The sequence below is a fragment of the Pelophylax lessonae genome (genome assembly GCF_965119305.1).
Source record: "Pelophylax lessonae genome assembly, chromosome: 2".
Taxonomy (NCBI): domain Eukaryota; kingdom Metazoa; phylum Chordata; class Amphibia; order Anura; family Ranidae; genus Pelophylax; species Pelophylax lessonae.
Window position 1 is genome coordinate 95,453,773 of NC_138769.1, and position 21,963 is coordinate 95,475,735.

The window sequence follows — 21,963 nt, forward strand, 5'->3', positions numbered from 1 at the left end:
TCTTGGCAGCAGCGCTGTATTGGAAACTGCCATGATAGGGAACAAGACTTTTTGCCTCGTCTTTGTATTTGGCAATGATGCCCAGTGCAGCCCAATGCATCTGGTGTGAACAGGCTCTAAGAAAGACACTTTGTTTTAATTGAACTTAAGGCCCGTACACACGTACCGATCGTCGGCATACAAACGTCGGTGGACGAAGGATCTGCCGATTGTACGCGTGTTAGTATGGTGCCTCCGACAGATGTCTGCGCACAATCCGCGGACAAAAGTCTTTCTTGCAAACATGAAAATATTTGTATGCCGACACCAGAACGGACGATTGTTCGCCTGTCAGTACACAATTCTGCCGACACACAGCTACAAATCCCAACACGCATGATCAAACCAAATGAGTTCCCGGAAGAATTTTCTCTAGTAAACTCAACATTTTATTCAGAAAGAACTTTCGGCTCGCGGAAGTCCAAGAAATAGGTGAAATGCGGAGCACATGCTCATCTTGATAAATGTGAGAAGAAGGAAGATGCTGCTCATAATGCCATACTTTTCTAATAAAAAGGCATGTGTTCTGTTATGATGAAGATAATGTTTGTCTATTCTATCTGTTCTATCAAATTTTATAATTAAATAATTTGAACTCTTCACCATTATTTTTGTATTTTCACACCAAAGATCTAACTATTGATATGACCCTTTATTCTTGTATGAATTAATGTCTAAAACATATTTTTCAGGTTATGCACAATATTAAACATGTTAACAAATTCAGATAGGCCATTTTTTATTTTAAATTTTCTTTATTTTTTGGATCTCAGCAAAAAAAAAACAAAGCAAACATCAATACTTTCCGTATAATAAACTAAACATAAAAAAGGTCCATTTGGACAAAATTAAACTAGAAACTGGCAAACAGGGGTAAAATAAATAATAGGGGGTTACACAAATTAAAGTTGCTGGTAACTGTAATCAGGTTGCCATGAGGGCAGGTTTGGATCCTGCTGGCCATATTGCCACTGGCCATGTGGCATTTGGCGAGGTGGTGGGTGTTGTGGAGGTGGAGGTGGAGGTGGAGGTGGAGGGCACGGGTGCTCCTGGCATGCGTGGCTGTGCTCAGTAAGTATGCCGTTTTCTGCGTTTTGCAGCACATCCAGAATAATTTTTCTGGCATACTGACACTGCCTGAGGTCCACCTTATCCAGGATTTTGGCAGTCATATTCCCGAAGGACTCATTGGCCTCCGGTTTCCGACGTAGGGCTATGGTGGCCTCCTGGATAAACTCGTCGGTGATGTCATCCACGTGCTTCCTCTTTTGCCTCCGTTTGGCAGGAGGAGGTGGTGGTGGAAAGAGTTCCGCAGGCTCCTCAGGCTCCACAGGCTCCCCAGGCTCCTGGCTGCAACCTGGCTCCTCCTCAGTGACACTTCCCTGTTGATGAAATGAACAATTGATTAGAATGTTATAGTGTATATAAAAATGCATGTTTGTTATATTATTGTGAACAAATAGCAGACTTTACATACAGTGGCATATCTAGGGTCTCCAGTGCCCTTGTTGAGGAGCTGTATTTGGCAACAACCCCCCCCCCCCCAAGATCAATGTAAAACTGTAACCCACCCCCCCAAAAAAAAATTAAAGGGCATTAAAAGTTTCTAATTTGCCCCTTGTTTGCCCAGTGTAGAGCTCTCTAGTGGGCAATCATTGTCTCAGGTGTGAAAAAGAAAGAGAGGGTTGAGAGCTAGAGAGAGGGAGAGAAAGAGGGGGTGTGAGAGAGAGAGGAGGGGGTTGCAGAGAGAGAGGGGCCTGAACTTGCAGAGGACTTGATGTAGGGCATTGAGGGTGAAGCAGTGCAGGGAAACATGAATAAGGAAGCCACCTGCCTTGCTGACCCAGAGTGAGAGACCAGAGACATGGAAGCAAGGATGGATGGATCATTTGCAGGAGCTGTTAGTTTTGTATTAAAAAAGGTTGAGCCAGAGGAATGCTGAGGCTACAGCAGTGTTTCTTAGGACCAGAGGTGTGCTGGGGATGCAGCAGTGTTTGTAAGACCGGAGGGGTGCTGGGGATGCAGTGAGAGGCAGTCTCAGTCTCCTGGTCTTTTGGCTCAGCTGCTCTCAATGTTTTACACCTGCATGAAGCAGCTCTCAATGTTTTACACCTGCATGAAGCTGCTCTCAATGTTTTACACCTGCATGAATCCGCCTGCAAACTGGGGGTTCTGGGGTGTGCAGGCTGAGTGGATTGTTAAAATAAACAATAAAACAATGCCAATGTTTTTGTGACCCACCCCCCTTGGCCTGCGCCCCTGGCGGTTGCCTGTCATGCCAACCCCTTGCTATGCCCGTTTACCTAAAGGGTCAATTATGGTTTAGCTTATAATTTTGTTACATGATTACATTTTAGCAGACAATATATTGTGAAATGCCAAAACTCTCCTCCAGGAAATCCTCATCCTGGCTTGGATCTACCGACACTGAGCCCTCTGCCGAAGTAGAAGGCAGTGTAGAAATTGACGGCCTGGATTCCATGGTGTCTGCCAGGAACCGCATGTTATCATAGTACCACAGCCGTGGTACATATACATTCCGTGCCCCTGCTCCAGACTGGGTGGAATCTTCTATTTTTTTTAACTCCCGCCTGTAGGCAGTGCGAATACTGTTTATTTTTTTGCGGATATAATCAAAATTTGCCCCAGGACAGACGGGCTTGTAGAAGGCCACCAAATGTTCCATGGCCTGTTTTCTGAGTTTTCGATTTTTATAATCTGCGGACTTGACTTGCCACAAACAGGGCAGTTGCCTGAACTCATCAATAAAACTTATTAAAAAGTTGTGGGTGGTGAAATTGTCCACCATATTGCAGGACAGTATATGCCTGCAAGACACAAAACAACACAAAACATATTAAAATAGCATGTATTTTGGCACATAATAAAGATATTCCTAATAAAAGCTGTATAGGGCCCAAAACACACACTTTCTATTAAAAGAGTCGTACCTTTGTTTGTGGGGAAAAGTCGTGATTCGCCGCTCGATCGTGCTCCAACTCTCGATATGTCCGCTAGCGAATCGTCGGCCGAACGATCTGGCGTCCTTTAAATACAGCGCAGGCGTCAACTCCTCCTCCAGTGGCGGGCTTGTGCAGGGGTGTGTACGTGCCGAAGATCAGGCCTACATGCGACACTCACACCTGAGGCAGTGGAATAATCATTGTTTAATTAGGAACCATGTCTCAACAATCTGGGAGCTCAATTAGTGGGGGCCGAAGTGATTGGGCCACCCGAAAATCAAGGGCTACACCCATGTCAAAGCCAGAAATGGTGGAGATGGTCTCCATTTTAGAAAAAATGGATTACGATGGAAAGTTGGCAAATTACGATCGGCCCAATGCCAGGAAAGATGGCATCATGGACAAGGTGGTGGCCTGTTTGGTCAAAAAATTCGGTGTCGAGCGATCGAAAGATCAGATTCGGAAACGGTGGTCTGACCTCAAACACCGTGAGCAGGATCAGCTTTCCCAAATCCATCGGATTTTGAAAAAAAGTAAGTTTTATTTTTTCTTTATTTTTTTAATCATGCAATATGTTTTTTATAATTTGGTGTATGTTGTATTAACATGTCTAGATTATAATGTCTATGTAAAAAGTTAGATTACTCATTTTAGTTGTCATGTCGTGATTTGATCGATCTATTGTTGATGTTTTAGTATATGACATTAAAAGTCAGGAAGCCATAGTGAAAAATATATGTATTGTGTTGCAACGAACGTTCTTTCCTGCACGAATCTTCTCAGCAAACATTCCTATTAATCACAGATTATTATTCAAACCTTTAAATAGGAGAAAAACGTAAACTCCGTGCCAAACAATGGGAAAGGAGGAGGAGAGGTTTGGCAGCTCCATCGGCAGTTGTGGAACAAGATGAGGACATGGGCACAGAAGGTGGCACAGATTCCACTAAAGGTAATTGGTTCCTATGCACTGTCAAACATTAATGTACCATATTTTTCGTAGATAACCATGTACATGTCTTCATATTTGTTACTAAAAGAGCTATCAAGCAGGGCACCATGTCCTAACAAATGTACCTCTTGTGACTTTTATGATATGGCCAATGTTTTGTATTATGTAGATGAAGACATTATTCCGGAAATAATCCTGGTGGAGCCAACAAGTGATGAGACACCAGAGCAACAAGAAGGTTGGTAGTCACAGATTTTTGTGTAGTGGTATCATAGAAATATGTGTATTTGCAATGATTGTTTAACCTTATATTCTTGTATTCCCTTGCAAATTTACATTGCAGATGTTGCATCATGCCAGGATGTGGCATCCCCAGCCAGGTCAGAAGCCCGATCTCCTGGCAACTTGCCAAGCAGCATGGAAGCCAGTTCCGAAACTGTGGAGGAACCAGGACCAAGTGTCCAAGAGCCAATTGTGTGCCCACGTAGGTTTTTTCATAATGATTTTTATCAGTGTTATTTTTAGCCTCCAATTTACAACACTAGTTCCCTATGGGAGCCTCTTTATTTGAATGGAAGTCGCACCGTAAGTCGGATCAGGATGCTCTGACTTGCGGGGCCACTTGCGTTGTGAAGATTTTTGAGGGGGAACTACACCCAAAAATTGAACAACCCACCGTGGGTGTCCCCCCAAGTTCACAACCAGGCCTTTTGTGTGTGGTATTGAGTTTGAGGGTATGCCCACAACAAAAAGACAGCGTGGGTTACCCCCAAAACCCCTACCAGACCCTTATACAAGCATGCAGCTTGTCAGGCCAGGAAAGAGAACGAGCAAGCGGACCAAACACCCCCTGGACCACAGCAGGACACATGCCCTCAACATGGGGGGGTTTTGTTGCTTTGGGCCAGGGGGCCTCTGCACCGCACACCCAAAAGCACCTTACTCCCATGTAGAGGAGGACAAGAGCCTCATCCCCACAACCCTGTCTGGTGGTTTTGGGGGGTAATGCGGCCAGGGGGTTCCTAGGACTTTGGAAGCAACCTTTAACAAAGGGTGGCCCCCAGATCCCAGACCCCAATCACTATGTGAATGGGTATGGGGTACATAGTACCCCTACACATTAACCACATAAATGGAAGTGTATGTGAATAACGACAGGAGACGTTTATGAAATGTTCTTAAATATCTTCATCCGGTCTTCTCCACTCTGCTCTTTGGATCTTCTCCTCTCCACTCTTCTGCTGTCCAATCTTCTGCTCTTATGTTGTCTGCTCTTTTGCCCTAGGCTCTTCTTCTTCCTCCTGTCCTCCTCCAATGCTGTTGCCGTGCATTCTGCCCGTCTCTGGTCTCTGCATCTTAATATATATACATTACAACCATGCCCTCACAATGACGTCATCATGCGTTCACACCCCTAATGAATATATAGTAAGCTCAGGAGACCGGCAGAATCATCAGCAACAGCATCGGAGGAGGACAGGAGGAAGAAGAAGAGCCTAGGGCAAAAGAGCATAAGAACAGGGTAGGTATTAACTCGAGAGGAATTTAAGATTACCTGGACACCAAATGTTTCTCTATTATTATGACCTCATGTAGGTGATTCACATTGACTCATTTTTTTTTAATTTTTACAGACCATGTTTTACATAGTTGCACATTAGCCAAATTGACCCGTGAGGCTCTCCAATGCTGCGCAGACCTGGAACAAATAAAGGAGACTGCAACGGCATTACAAATCAAAATGCGCAATTTTGTGGACATGATTGGCAAATTTTAAGCCACAATTTTACTAGGTTTTTAATGTTTGTATTGGGATGTTCCTGATGTTACAAATTTTTTATAATGTTTTAGGGCATTTTAATTACACTCAGATGTTAAAGAGTGTACCCAAGTTTGGGAAAAGCACTTTACAACACCCTAACCCTAACCCTAACCCTAACCCTGTGAATGTTTGATACTAAAACGTTTTTACATTCAACAATGTGTGTTCAATTCTTTATTAGACTTTCGTTGGGGGGTCGAGGTCTAAAGCTGTGTAAAGAAGCACTAAATGTATGATGGCTGTCCTATTCCCATATTTACATGTTAATGAAAGCATTTTGGACACTGCCATATGCGAGTTGCTGGAGGTGTCAATGAAATGTTAAAGATACCCCCAGTTTTAACGCATATCACAGTGCGATCTGACATTTCACACAGGATCGGATCACACAAGTTTGAACGATTGTGCGATCCTATCCTGATGCGGCTGAATAAATGCATCATGTGCGACTTTTGTGCGAGTGCAGTGCGAATTGAGCCATACAAACTGTATAGCTGATTTTCGCATGAACATCTGATCGCATGTAATAAAGGAGCAGTGCGCTACGATATTACATGCCATCAGATGTGCAGTGTGAATTGAGACATACACTTTGTATGGCTACATTCGCACTGAACACGCATACAAGTCGCACATGACCCTTTATTTCTGATGTATCTGGATTGGATCGCACAGTGCTTAACACTTGTGGAATACAATCCTGTGGAAAAAGTAAGTGGCGGGTCACCCTTATGCAATGCTGGAAGGCTGCAAAGTCGCAGACTTCCCGCATCGCATAAGTGTGACTCAACACTCAAGGTACTAGCAGTCCTAGGATTCAATATGGCATTGATATTGCCAGTAGCAATCAGTGTAGGGAGATCAGTGTAATCTATAGTGTATTGCTTGTTCGTTGCTCTAGTTCACTTTCCATTACCTATATATATAACACTTTGAGATGAACAATGATCAAGTTTCACATAACACTGACATATCCTAACATTGGTGGGCAGTGAGAAGGATGTCATAAATGAACACAACATAACAGGTGTAGGTACTTTGTTAATACCCTAATGTATTATATGAAATATATAGTATGGGCAACTTCTGGACAATGAACACCAATGTAAGGTGACATTAGATGAACCTTGGGTGTGACCTAGTTCTCAATGTGACAGGGTTTGTGTACATTTTGTGGGGTGCAGAAGGCCCTTGTATTTACACCACTGGCTAAAAAATAACACATGGCCATCATCACTTTGGATCAGCTGGTGAGAGACTACAGTCAAGAAACACACTGATGAATGTATTAACCCTTCCAAAGTCACACATATATAACACATGATTAACCCAAATAATTGTGTTTGGCATATGTGCCCAAATGATTATAATCCACAATACAGAATCATTGCAATTTTTGTTTAATGTGTTGAAAAATAATATATCTCTGACATTTATCTTGTGTGTCCAATCTTTAACAAGATTAATGGGTGTGTGACAGTGATTGCTGCCAGGACACAGCTCCTCTCCCCACGAAATAGTCCAGATATTCCTGGCGGATCTGACGGGCCCTGTGTGATGCCAATGCTGACCGTCCAACTTCCATTGACGTCATGGACTCCACTTGGTTAGAAGGTTGGGCCTCTCCACTTGTACCTGGCATAGCAGGGTCAGTATCCAGTTGCTGCAAGACATAATTTTGTGCATTCCTGCGTAGGAAGTTGTGCAAAATGCAGCAACACAAGACCACATTATCCACTTTGTACAGTGCCAGGTTTATGGACGTCAGGAATATCCGGAACCGGTTGGCCATTATCCCGAAGGCATTCTCCACAACTCTGCGAGCTCTGGACAACCGGTAGTTGTAAATCCTTTGGTCTGGGGTGAGGTTCCTCTGAGGGTAGGGCTTCATGAGATGCTCCCCAAGCGCAAAAGCCTCATCTGCGATAAACACAAAGCTCATACCCTCAACAGTTTGCTCCCTGGATGGCAGGTTCAGAGTGCCGTTCTTTAGACGACGAGCGAACTCCGTCTGATCAATAACTCCCCCATCCGAATTGCGGCCATTTTTGCCAATATCCAAAAAAATAAACTCATAGTTTGCATTAACTATGGCTAGCATGACTATACTAAAAAAACCTTTATAATTATAATAAAATGTGCCGGAATTCGGAGGGGGGACAATGCGGACGTGCTTCCCATCAATAGCACCCCCACAATTGGGAAAATTCCACTTCTCCAGAAATTGATCAGAAATCTCCAGCCATTGCTCTGCGTTTGAAGGAAACTGTGGGGAAAAAATAAAAAAAATAAAATTAGTGCTTGAGCACATCACATTATTAATTACACACACAGTTGTCTGTTAAATGCTTATGCAACTTGCTAAAAAAATATACAACAGGAAGGCAAAGGTTTGGATATGGGGATGTAACATCTACATACATTTATTTTCAACCTCCTATTGTTCTTATATTGTAAAGGGCCATACACACTAGAAGATTCTCTGAAGACTTTTTCGTGCAGATTTACCTTTTCTATGTAGTGCAAGGGCCTACCAGATTGCATAGGATTTGAAAGTGTTTGTTGGACCTCATATTATTTGGTTTTGGTAAATCGGAAGGATAAATTGTTCTGACAATCTTCTAGTGTGTATGGCCCATTATACTCACCAGCTAGAGCTGAGATTTACAAACTACGGCCATCCAGCTGTTGCAGAACTACACATCCCATGAGGCCTTGTAATTCTCTGACATTCACAGACATGACTAGGCATGATGGAAATTGAAGTTCGTGAACAACTGGTGGCCCATAGTTTGAAGACCTCTGAACTTGAGCTTTGGTATATGCTGACTTTGAGATTTAGCATGTGGGTGGGGGGATGGGTAAGTAAAACTGGGCATTTATACATCAATTAGGGCTTGTGGTCAGTGAAGGTTTTAACATCATTACATAAACATACAGAATCATAGGTGGGAATGGATGGACTGATGTATTTTAGATAAATCATTAACTAGGTACTAAAACATTGGCCAAGGAATAATTGTTTGAGGGAAAGCAATAAAATGACCCAAATTCAAAATACTGTTAACAGGCAATGCGTTTAGGGACACATAGGAGAGAATGGTGGGGTGGTTAGTGGGTAATTTTACAAATGGTTAAAGATAATCTACATCTTTACTACTATGTGCATGCGGACAGAGGGTAGTTTACAAATAATGGCCTGTGTCAATTGCTGTACATCCAAAAACATCATAATTCAGGTGAAACTAGTAATACATGTAATGTAATGTAAAAAATCAAACATACCTTGATATAGTCCTTCTGCAAGACCTTGATGATGGCAGAGCAGGTCTCAGGGATGATGACTCCAAGAGCTTGGGGGGAGATGCCTGTGGTGAACTTCAGATCCTGCAGGCTTCTCCCTGTTGCAAGATACCTCAACGTCGCAATTAACCTTTGCTCAGGAGTAATTGCAAGCCGCATACAAGTATCCTGCTTCAGAATATAGGGGGACACCAGGGCAAGAAGACGGTAAAAGATGGGATCCGTCATCCTCAAATAATTCCTGAAGTCATCAGGATTATTTTCCTGGAGCTCCCTCAGCAAGGACATATGAGAAAATTGATCACGGTTAAGCAACCAATTTTTCGTCCAGGAGGTCCGCTTCTTCTTCCTATTGCTCGTACGTCGTCTCAGAGCCAAAACTCCAACACTAACGACAGCAACGGACGAATTCACGGTCGCCATAATAAATTCTCGAACGATGTCTCGGAAAATAGCGAAATGTCGTCAACCAAACAAATGCTACAGAAATCAGCGCGAGATGCCCAGAAGGGTCACGGCCAAACACTCACTTCCTCTTTTGTAGCGGCGAACGTGCGTGGAACGTAGTGACGTCATTTTCTGTCGGAAGACAAATGTCCTGGGCAAGTTTGGAGCACTTTTCAACAGACAAACAACAAACACACCAGCCGCGAACATTTGTAGGACGTTCCGTCGGCCGACGATCGGTACGTGTGTACGGGCCTTTACTCTAATGTCTGATGATGTCCCTAGGAGTTAGAAGCTAGGGGTCATCTGAAATCTTACAGTTGGTCTCTTGGCAACTGCCTGACCTCATGCTAAAAACCCACACTGGGCTAAATTCATTACGCTATAAAGATTGTTATTTCCAGCAATGGGAGTCAATGGGAGCAGCAATCGTGTCATTAAAAATAAAGACCATTATAGCAAATTGCACAAGCTTTACAGCTTAGTGAACTGGTCTGTTATCTCCTGAGTGTCCATGATGTCTTACAGCTCCTAGGGACATGCAGTTGACAGGGAGGAAAACACCAAAACTCTGGGGGGCCCTCATTTCTGACATTGAACTCCACAAGTCATCCAAATATGCTAATTAAAGCTGAATAGGTAGCTAAATATTTCATAGAACTGCAGAATTATAACCTTTTAAGAATAAACATTCAGATTCTTACGTGAGCTTGAGTGATTCTTGTTTTCTTGTTGGCCACAGAGTTGGTCTCCTTGGACAAAGGAATGATAGTTGTGGAAGTTTAGCTAAGAAACCTGGTAACAACAAAGTGATACTAAATCAGATAGGAGCACCAAAGAGGATCTGCTTTTAATTCACCACATACATGTGTAGTGGGGTTTTTTGATGTTCACATAAATTACAGTATTAATAATAAATAAAATTTGGATATTGTTTAATAAATCTAAATAAAAATTGTTTTGCTTACAATAAAACTGCAGAAAGACCTATAAGAAAATTTTGTGATGTGGAATGTAAAGCAATTAGATTGAAGTGTGTAGGCCCTGTCATCCCTATCAGTCCCTATCAGTCTCCATCAGTCTTATTACCTCTTCCTCAAGGCAGCTTGGTCAGTGCGTCTTCCTTCCTCCAAAGCCAGATCCAACTGTTACAACTATCATGGCATGCCGAGCTTGTATGGGTTGCCTGCAGTCATGTGACTGTAACCGCAAGTGTCCAATCAATTTCTGTTGCTGGGCTCTGCTCAGGAACGCATGGCAACTGAATGCCTATTGGCTGACTGGTGCTCACACAGTACCTGTATAGGCAAGCCATTACCTCCTACAAGTTCTACCTAGTACAGCCAGATAGGCAATTTTCCTGTATGCAATTCATTTTAGCCCTAGTACCTTGGGTAATATAGTTCTTCCCCACCCCCACGGTGTTACAAAAATGTTGACAGGGCTTCCGGGTTGAGATACCTTCCCACAAGGCTCTCAACAAGGTTGATGTATGCTTACCACCACTGTCGGGGTATGTCAGCTTGGCATGATTTGGATACCCTACATATCTGAATATTCTGGCCGAATTTATAATTGTGCAGGTTTGTTTGCAACCCACCCACAATCCATCAAACAGTAAGTGAATAAACAGCATTGGATTGTGGATGAGTTGCCATGGTAACAGGGACACCTGCCAATAATCGTACTGGCTCTTTAATGTTTCTGCCGCTTATTCGGTGGATTGCGGATGGTTTGTCACAGTAACAGGGAACACCCGCCAGAGATTGCAGTGACTTTTGAATGTTTTCGCTTCTCGTTTGGTGGATTGTGGTCGGGTTGTCACAGTTATGGGGAAACTCACCAGAGTTCGTACCGGCTCTTGAATGTTTCTGCCACTTATTTGGTGGATTGTGGGTGGTTTGCCATGATAACAGGAATGCTCGCAGAGATTGTATCAGCTTTTAAATGTTTTCACTTCTTAATTTGTGGATTGTAATTGGGCTGCCACGGTTACGGGGATGCCCACTGAAGATCGTACTGGCTTTTGAATGTTGCCACTTTTTGTTTGGTGGGATGTGGGAAGAAGTTGGGGGGGGGGGGTTGTTATGGTAACAGGGACTCCAATAGGAGATCACACCAACTTTTTTAATATCTTTCACTTCTTGTTTTGTGGATTGTGGGTGGGTTGCTATGGTTATAGGGATGCCTGCCAGAGATGATACTGACTTTTGAATGCTTCCAAAACATTAAAAAGCCAGTACAATCTCTGGATTGCGTTCCTGATACCATGGCAACCCACCTATAATCTACCAATCAAGAAGTGGAAAGCAGTAAGGGATGAGGTTACCCTCTGAGTGGGTAAAAACCGCCATCTCAGGCAACAATTACCTAAACACGTTTCTGGGTACCAGTGATCACAAACAGCAATTTATCATCCATTAAAAGGCAACACACATGTATCGAATTAAAATACGATCTATCAGTTATAAGTGTGGACAAATTATTAAAAATGTTTATTTAATCTCAAAAGAGATGGCTAAATAGATCAAAAAGCGGGGAATTTTGCTTAGGTTTTTTTTTTTTTTTCTTTATGTCAATTGTGTTAGTCGCATTGAATGATCATATTAATATACAGTATGTGTGGCCACCGTGAGAACATCTTTTGCATGCCTTTTTGTAATTAAAATCATTCTCAAATACACCCGCCATGGACTCCTTGCTGTCCCTCACATACCGACTAATACATTTTCACATTGGGTTTTATTTACTAAAGGCATATCAACTGTGCACTGCAAGTGCAGTGACTGTAGATCTGAGCGGAAGATCTGAAATGAGGGGAAGCTCTGCTGAATATTATCATCCAATAATATGCAACAGAGGAGTAACTAGAACCTTCAGGGCCCCGGTGCAAGAAACCATGAAGGGTTCCCTGGCCGGGGCCCTTCCCTTCAAGCCTGGGGCTCTTCCCACTGATCCTGGGGCCCTTTACTCTCGTTGCGGGGCCCTTTATTATGTTCCTGCAGCAGGACCCTTTCACAAGTTCTGCAGGGGGCCCCCTTTCTGCCATCTTGGGGCCTCCCCACGGTGGTGAAATGCCAGGGCCCTGTCGCAAGTGTGACCTTTGTGATCCTGGAAGTTCACCCACTGGTGTCAGTAGTTTTTATTTTTTGGTATTTTAATTTATAATTTTTTATCATTTTATTTTATTTTTTTACAATGCCACTGACTATGACTCTGTCCTTTCAGAAAAGGAAGAAGCTGGTAAATTACATATTTATCGACCACTTCCTGGTTCTCTATTGTGACAGATCCCCTGCAGCAGCCGGCAGGAGAGTGAAGGGAACACCGTGGTGGGAGGGGGGGGCAATGGGGGGGGGTGCAGCACAGTAGGGGGGGGGACCAGGGGAGCACACAGGGGCCCAGAGATAGCAGAACACAAGTGAACTGGATAGGAGGAGTGGCGGGGGCAGCATACAGACCAAGCCAATCATCTCCATTTTCCTCCTGCAGCTAAAGGAGGAAAAAGGAGGACAGTGATTTCTCTACATGCTGCATACCTCCCAACATTTGAACTTCGGTGGGAGGGACTTAAGGGATAGGGTAAACAAAACCCAGACTTCCTAGTTCTCATAAAATATGCTTTCATTGCTCAGCCTACCTTAAAGAAGAACTTCATTAAAATAGTCAGAGACTGCATAGCAACCAGCAACTGTTGAGACAATGAAGACATTGGTGAGAAGTATGTAATGTACAGTATTGTGTATATAGTGCAGGAGAGCCAGGCTGTATGTGCAACAGCCACTTCACACCCTGAGCTTCCCTGCTGTGCTTCTGGTGTGGCCATGTGTGAATCCTCCACTCAGCTGCTTACCTCCTCCCACTGGATGACACAGCAGTTCAATGGATCATGGGACATATAGTCCAGGAAGCTGTACACTGGAGGATATCGGCTCTGAACCACAATGCTCAGTCTACCCTGCATAAAACAACAGTACAATTTGGCCTCAACGTAAGCCGGCTAAAGATTCAGGTCTAAAGACTGACTATTTACAGTTGCTACACACAGACCTCTGCCCATCACTTAGCTTAGAGAAACCTCTCAGGGGATATTGCACAGGACTCTAGCCATTTATATAGAGTGCACTCTACTGTAGTAACAGTATCCGTACCTACACTACAGTATACCTTAATATGCACTGTTTATTACTAATTTTTCTGATTTATGAGTGATTCCAGTCAACTGGTACAAAGACATAGGAATGTTGTTGTCTAGCAGACTGTGGCCTGATCTACCCTCTGTGTGCTCAATAATGCTCATACCATCATTTATCCTAATCTATACCAATAAAATGATCTAATTTACCACTAAACGATCTTCTGTCTATTTTCTGGTATTAGCCAGAATGTTGGTCTGTATTTACAGAACGTGTTGATTTGTGTGAGAATATGAGCAATATGGATGGCAGAGAGGATAGAAAGAGGCAAAGGAGTGGTGCAATTTTCCTCAGTAGCAGACAGCTGATCAGCTCAGTATCTAGTAGCTCTGAAGAAAGCACTAAAGGGAAGAGTTTTACCAGAAACAGCAACCTACAGATCACAGGATACCCACTATTACACTTACTTTATGTGTTTGGTGATGTATCTAATGAAGGCCTCTTGATCCCTATAGGGAAAGAGAGCCTTGACTGATGGGGGCATGGCCAGGGGGCTTGGTTATAGCAGGAGGCTATCTGGGAGAACAGATTGGATGGATTTTGGGCACAGGGTTGGGCCTGAGCTCAGTTAAATATACCCTACCCAGGGAATTCTGGGTCTTTGAAGAAGAAACGTGGTTGAAGAGCTGCCCACCCCTCCGCCCCACTCTTTGGTTGGTCTGTCACAGCTTTCATGGCGGTTTTTGACCTTGCCAGCAGTTAAAGTTATGGTAATGGGTTATGCCCTTGTTTGTAAATTGGGGGGTAGGCTGTCTGTCCTGCACTGGTGATAACGACAGACCCTCCCCCTTTCACATTTTGGAATTAATTTTTTAATGCCTAAGAGTGCTCACAGTACAACTGTGACTGCCACTGGTCTAAATGTGTACTTGTTTGGTTTGAAATTAAATAAAGCTGTGGCCTTGCCCTTTCCAACTTAATCATTTGTAAGTGTGGTTTTGTATGGGGAAGGGGTAAGGGGTATTGGTTATTATGGTAACATGGTTCTCCGGACCTATGCACCTCAGCAGTCAAAGAAGGTGATTCCTTTTGCTCTGAATACACTGAGTATTTATGTATTGTACTTGTTGAACTTGCACTGTTCATGCTACCCGATTGCCTTAAAGCGGAGTTCCACCCTGGATTTGTTTTTTTTTTTTTTAATACCCCCGGGACAGTCAGGGCTAGTGCATTCCACAATGGCTAGCCTCTGATCTGTCCCGGGTTGCACTTACCTGCAAGACGAAATACTTACCTTGCAAACGTCTTGTCCAGCGCTGCCATCTCAGATGTGGGCAGCTTGAAGCCAGCGCGTCCTCTTCGGCGTCTTCTTCCGCCTTCTGTGGTCCCACGATGCTCTGCGCCGGCCCCGACGTCACTTCCGGGTCGCGCGCGTCACCCCTCCACAGCTTCTGGGCATGCCCAGAAGCTGTTTAGAAGGGGATGACGCGCGCGACCCGGAACTGACGTCGGGGCTGGTGCAGGCGCAATGATTCCTGGGAGCTATGACGTCCAGCTCCCAGGAATCATTGCAGAGCCAGGAAGTGACGACGGGCCGCGGCCGAGGAAGGAGGAAGAAGGAAGTAAGGTAAGTATATTTTCTTCGCTACGAGGTAAGTAAAAAAAAAAAAAAAATATGCGATTATCCATTTCTTTTTCAGGTGACCCGGAGCGAGAAGATGGAGGTAAGTATAAAAATAGGGTGGAACTCCACTTTAAGGTCTTGGTTATTTGGATAAAGATCTGTTACTGCAAGAGCCTGCTCGTAAGTCCTTCATAAAGTCACTCTATTTTTTACAATTATCACCCAAAACATGCTAGTTCCCAGTCAGTCAGTGAAGGAAAGATAAAGGCAACTATGGAAACATGCACCTTCATAAAGAAGTCAGCAATATCAGTTGCTAGAATTTCAGAGTAATTGCTGGATCCTCTAGTCACGAGCCTAGTGATTACAACAGAAATTCAGAAGCAGGGTGGAGTGAATGAAAAGTTTTCTCAACTGAAATCCACTTCAGAGTAATTTGGCTTTAATGACCAAGAAAAAAGTTTGCAATCTCATTCACTTTACCATTGAGAACTGGTTGAGGGCCAGACAGAAAGACTAAAAGCGCTGCAGGGGGCCAGGTATAACAGCTTGACACGTCTACGTGTGTGGCAGGGATGGGAGCGAGACATGCAGATACCTTCTGTTTAATAAAGCTTTATTGTACATTCCACCCTTTATTTCAGGTGCAATAACCGGTTATTGTTTATTTTGGCCACAGAAAATAAGTGCTAGTCATGGCAGGGAATGCGGAATTGTGTTGTTTAGCAGCAGCAAAAAGTATGTACAATTTCTATCAACTTGGCAAGTTTATAGAGAACGTGTTTCACCGGAGAGGGAAAAAGTTTTTTTTTTTTAGTTTTGTTTTTTTTTTTTTTTTTACTGTAAAACATAACATTACTGTGCTGAAACTTAACACGCATGCTACAGTGTGAACTCTAATGAAGTTTGTTTATGAAGGATTTAATAATTTATGTCTAAAGAATAAACTACTGGGTGTTGCATATTTTTATATCACACAATATTTGTGCAGCACTTTTTCAAAAACAAATTGTTTTTTAAAAAAATACACGTTCATGAATTTTAATGCACAAAAGCACAATATATTAACTAATTTTTTTTGCAAAATGTAAAAAATTATGTTAAGCCAAGTAAACAGATACCAAACATGCTGTGCTTTAAGATTGTGTACACCCGTGGAACTATGCCAAACCACAGTACCTAAAAATCTCCATAGGCAACACTTCAAAAGTCTTTGGCTACCAGATAAGCGTTACACAGGAGGTCTGGGATGAGTTATTGCTCTCCTCCTTGTCCAACTTTTTTGAGTGTCCATGTGTTTTGTTAAGCGGCCTGGGACTGAAAACTGTTATCCCTACGCTAGAATTTTAGTCCTAGTTTACACTGGTGCAATGTGGGAAACCCTGTGATTCAATGTGGGTTCCTGCATCGCACCTGAATCCTTTTGTTCTTTTTTTTTCCTCAGCTATTTGTCTGGGGTCTATTAATGCCATTTTTCAGTTTTTTGTTTTTTTCCAGCCGGTCACCTACAGTCTATTAGTGTCTACTTCATTACCCCCTCAGCTAGTCATCTGCGGTCTATTAGTGCCCACTTCCATTTCTTTTAGCTGTGGTTCTTCAGTCTATTAGTGCCTACTTTCTTTTTTCTTTCTTTTTTTTTTTTTTCCTCAGCTAATCCTCTGCAGTATATTAGTACCTACTCCTGTGTTGTTTTTTTTTTTTTTCTTTTTTAAATAGATTTTTTGCAACCTTCCTTTAGGTTATTGCCCCCCCCCCCCCCCCAACAGCTCCCCTTTAGCTGATACTCTGTTTCATGGCTGTGGTGGGAACTATGCCTCCTGTTGTGCTTGGTGGGCACTACTGCCTACCAGACACAACCTATTCTAGTGAACGGAGCCACACTGCAATTGTGCACAATGTGCATGCTTTCAGTGCAGTTATCCAGCATTTAGGGGGTTAAAATAGGTAAATAGGTGGTGATACAACTCCTCCTCACTGCCTGTCAGATGCTCCATGAAGAGTGATACGAATGCAGATCACTCTTTAGTCTGCAAAGCAGGGGACAATGTGTCATTCCTGTCTTGCCAAATAATAATGGCTTACTGCAAGTCTACAGAGGAAGGGCTATAGAAGGGTATTAGGAAAGTGTTTCCTTCATATGTAAATTAATCAGATCACGCTTTGGGAGGGTGGGATCTGAGGGGCAGGGCTCTGGGAGGGAAGGCTCTGAGGGGCGGGGCTCCTGGAGGGCGGGATATGAGGGGCGGGGCTCTCCCTGTTCACACTGATCGGCATATACAGGTGCATCTCTTAATTAGATTATCATCAAAAAGTTAATTTATTTCAATAATTTAATACAAAAAGTGAAACTCATATATTTTATAATGATGCGTTACAAAGAGAATGATATATTTCAAGCATTTCTTTCTTTTAATTTTGATGATTATGGCTTACAGCTAGTGTAAACCCAAAATTCAGTATCTCAGAAAATCACAATATTGAATAAGACCAATAAAAAAAAGGATTTTTAATACAGAAATGTTGGCTTAGTGAAAAGTATGTCCATGTACAGTATAGTATGCACTCAATACTTGGTTGGGGCTCCTTTTGCTTGAATTACTGCATCAATGTGGCGTGGCATGGAGGCAATCAACCTGTGGCACTGCTGAGGTGTTATGGAAACCAAAGTTGCTTTGATAGTGGCCTTCAGCTCGTCTGCATTGTTGGGTCAGGTGTCTCTCATCTTCCTCTTGACAATACCCCACAGATCCTCTATAATGTTTAGGTCAGGCGAGTTTGCTGGCCAATCAAGCACAGTGATACCATCATTATTAAACCAAGTATTGGTGGTTTTGGCAGTGTGGGCAGATGGCAAGTCCTGTTGGAAAATGAAATCAGAATCTCCATAAAGCTGTTTAGCAGAGGGAAGCATGAACTGCTCTAGAATTTCCTGGTAGAGGCTGCACTGACTTTGGACTTGATAAAACACAGTGGACCAACACCAGCAAATGACATGGCCCCCAAATCATCACTGATTGTGGAAAATGTTGCATTTAATTTGGAAATCAAGGTCCCAGAGTCTGGAGGAAGAGTGGAGAGGCACAGAATCCAAGTTGCACGAGGTCCAGTGTGAAGTTTCCACAGTCAGTGATGATTTGGGGAGCCATGTCATCTGCTGGTGTTGGTCCACTGTATTTTATCAGGTCCAAAGCCAGTGCAGTATATGTACTATACTGTACATGGACATACTTTTCAGTAAGCCAACAATTCTGTATTAAAAATTATTATTTTATTTTTTTTGGTCTTATGTAATATTCTAATTTTCTGAGATACTGAATTTTACATTAGCTAGTTAACATTTTCAGTAGTTAAATTCACTACCTGTAAGCCATAATCATCAAAAGTAAAAGAAAGAAATGCTTGAAATATATAATTCTGTGTGTAACGCATATATATAAAATATATGAGTTAAATTACTGAAATAAATTAACTTTTTGATGATATTCTAATTTTATAAGTTGCACATGTATAACTGGGCAGGGTTGACTTCTAATTGTGATTCACTCAATCCTGCCCAACAGTAGCAAAGCTAGCTATCAGAACAGGCTGTGTATAAAGGTGTTTCCAATTTGATTTTGAATAATGCTTTAATCTGTGGGACTTGGAAGATTTGGACTCTTCCTGTAGATGTGACTGGGTGGGACTGAATGCTAATTAGGATGTATTCCATCCAGTGGCGTAGCGTGGGTTGTCAGCACCCGGGGCAAGGCAAGTAATTTAAAGTAAAATACATCTAAATACAAGTTTGAATGACCAGCGTGCCCCCTTTCAATGCAGAATGACCAGCGTGCCCCCTTTCAATGCAGAATGACCAGCGTGCCCCCTTTCAATGCAGAATGACCAGCGTGCCCCCCTTCAATTCAGAGAGACTTACCTGCAGCAGCGGCTTCTCCTCAGTTCCCCGCATCTCCTCGAGTCCTCCCTCCTCCTCCTCTGCCAATGGCATGCGTTTGCCTTTCGGCCAATCAGGAAGCGGGTCTCGGACCCTCTTCCTGATTGGCCAGGAGGAGGATCCGTGTGACAATAGCAAATTTTCATTCGTTATTGTCACACAAATGGGTGGGCTAGGGTGCACTGCTCTGCTCCCCAGGTCCACCCTTTTTTGAAGCCTATTAGAGCCTCTGGTTCTAATCAGGTGATTTAAAAAAAAAAAACACTCATTGACAGCGCCAGGCTGCTGACTCACTCGCTGCTAAACTGACTGAGCAGTGAGGAGAGGCGGCATAGGCGGTGCTTGGCTTGCAATGCCACCCACCCTACACCAATGGACAGGTTAGGCAAAGTCCAGCCCCGCCCCGAGCCGACCCGCCCTTTTTCAGCCATAGGGCGCCCGCGCTGGACATCTCCCAGCCTAAAGATGGAGGCAGCCGAAGAGAGTTTGTGAACTGTGTATGTCAGAGTCAGACAGACAGAGTGACACTGCGGATGCGCCCCCCCCCAGATGTTGCGCCCGGTGCGGCCGCCCCCCCCCCTGCACCCCCCACGCTACGCCACTGATTCCATCCCACCCACCATCAGAGCTAATTTGCAGAGTCTGAAAGTCTACAGAGGGGTCTGTTCTAGGCTAGAGATGCTGCAGGAAGTGGCTGGTCGGTCCTTAGTCTACATCCAGACTCTACAGAGTGTCACATGGTACAAAGATTTAATTAAACCCAGAATATCAGGAGATATACAGACAACAGGGCAACATGGTACAGAGGTATGATCAATGCTGGGACTGATCATTTCATTCAGTTCTAGTGAAATGAAAGTTGGAGAATAAGTTTACTATAGATAGTAAGTTTAATATAGTTAAAGTGGTCGTAAAGTCAGAAGGTTTTTTTCTTTATCTTAATGCATTCTATGCTTTAAGATAAAAAGCCTTCTGTGTGCAGCAGCCCCCCCCCCCAATACATACCTGAGCCCCCTCCCTATCCAGCGATGTCCAGGAGTGCCTCAGTTGTTTGGCACTCTCTCTCCTGATTGGCTGAGACACAGCAGCAGCGCCATTGGCTCCTGCTGCTGTCAATCAAACTCAGTTAACCAATCAGAAGAGAGAGAGGGAGGCTCGGGTACCCCCATAGCAAGCTGCTTGCTGTGGGGGAACTCGGCGGGAGGGATTGGCCAGGACCTCCAGCCAGGGACCCGAGAAGAGGAGGATCTGTGCTGTTCTGTGCAAAACCCCTACACAGAGCAGTATAACTTGTTTGTTATTTTAATAGAAAAAAAAAATCTGTTCTAATCCCTCTCCACTCTATCCAAAGCTAAAAAAATGTTTTGCCCTAAGGTATACTTTAAAGTGGTTACAAAGGTTAAACGCTAAATAGCTTTTGTTTATATATTTTTTTTTTTACAATATCCGGTTTGGCCACACACGTTGACCAGGTTTGACAAAGCCAAGCAGTCTGGTCTCCATGAGGGAATGTGAGTGATGATGATGATGGAAAGATTGTGGACTGGCTGACATATTGACCTTGTGTAAATTTTCTCTATCCATTTGCTCTTTTGTCATCCTCTGTCAGTGTCACTGGCAATCAAAGGGTTAACATTTATTACTGAATATGTGGCGGGCAATCTGATACTATCCTTATTGTTGCTAACTAACGCTAACTGACGTCACCCGTGACACTAATACAATGATCAGAAAAAAGGTCTGTACACTATATAATTACATTTTGACAAGACAGTGAAGGGGTTAACTGGGGGATGATCAGGGGGTTAAATCGTTATTAGGGAATATATGGAAGGTACCCTAAACCTATCTGGGACTGACGCTAACTACCACTAACTGCCGCTCACACTAACTGGCGTCACCAGTGACACTAATACAGTGATCAGTAAAAGAAAAAAAACTGTACACTGGTATATAGTGACACTCAGATAGGGAGTGAAAGGGTTAAATGGAGGGTGATCAGGGGGTGACAAATGTACCTATGTGTACTGATGTCAGTGTAGTGCTTGTGTACTCACTGTTGATGCTCTCTCCTCATGCGCTGGAACCAAAAAGGACTCCAGGAGGGGAGATTGCTTCAATTCCTGTGCCTGTGTTTTAAACAGGCACAGGACATTTTGTGATTCGCCAGAACTGTTCTGTAGGTCCAGGCCCAAAATCATTGGCCTGGACCTGGCGAGTGATCGGTTCTGGAACAAATCCGATCAACCCCGGGTCAGCGGGTGCCTACGTGCATGTCCCCCACCTACGGGCGGGAGCGATGTACAGGTACATTAATTAATGCAGCTGAGCCACCTTGCCGCAGTAAATGTGCAGCTGGTGGTCGGCAAGTGGTTAATAAACAAGGATAGATAGCTAGAAAGTCTAGTTAAACCAAAAATGCCATGAAGGTTTAAATTAGGAAAATACTGAGTTATAGCCACTAGATAGAGCTAATGATCAAAGGAAATAAATAAATATTTTACTATAATCATCAGCACTATCTAGATGCCATAATGTGGCATTTTTCTGATTCACTCTATTATTTTTCGAATAATAACATTTGACCTGGAGAGAAAAAAGTTTATTCAAAGCCTATCATTTGTTTTTTCCCGTTTGCACAGAACAAATGTACATGCGGATTTACAGGATGAATACTGTAGCTCTGCCCATTTTTTTTAAATACACCCCTTTGTCTACCCTTGTTAAACTATTTATCTAAGATCTG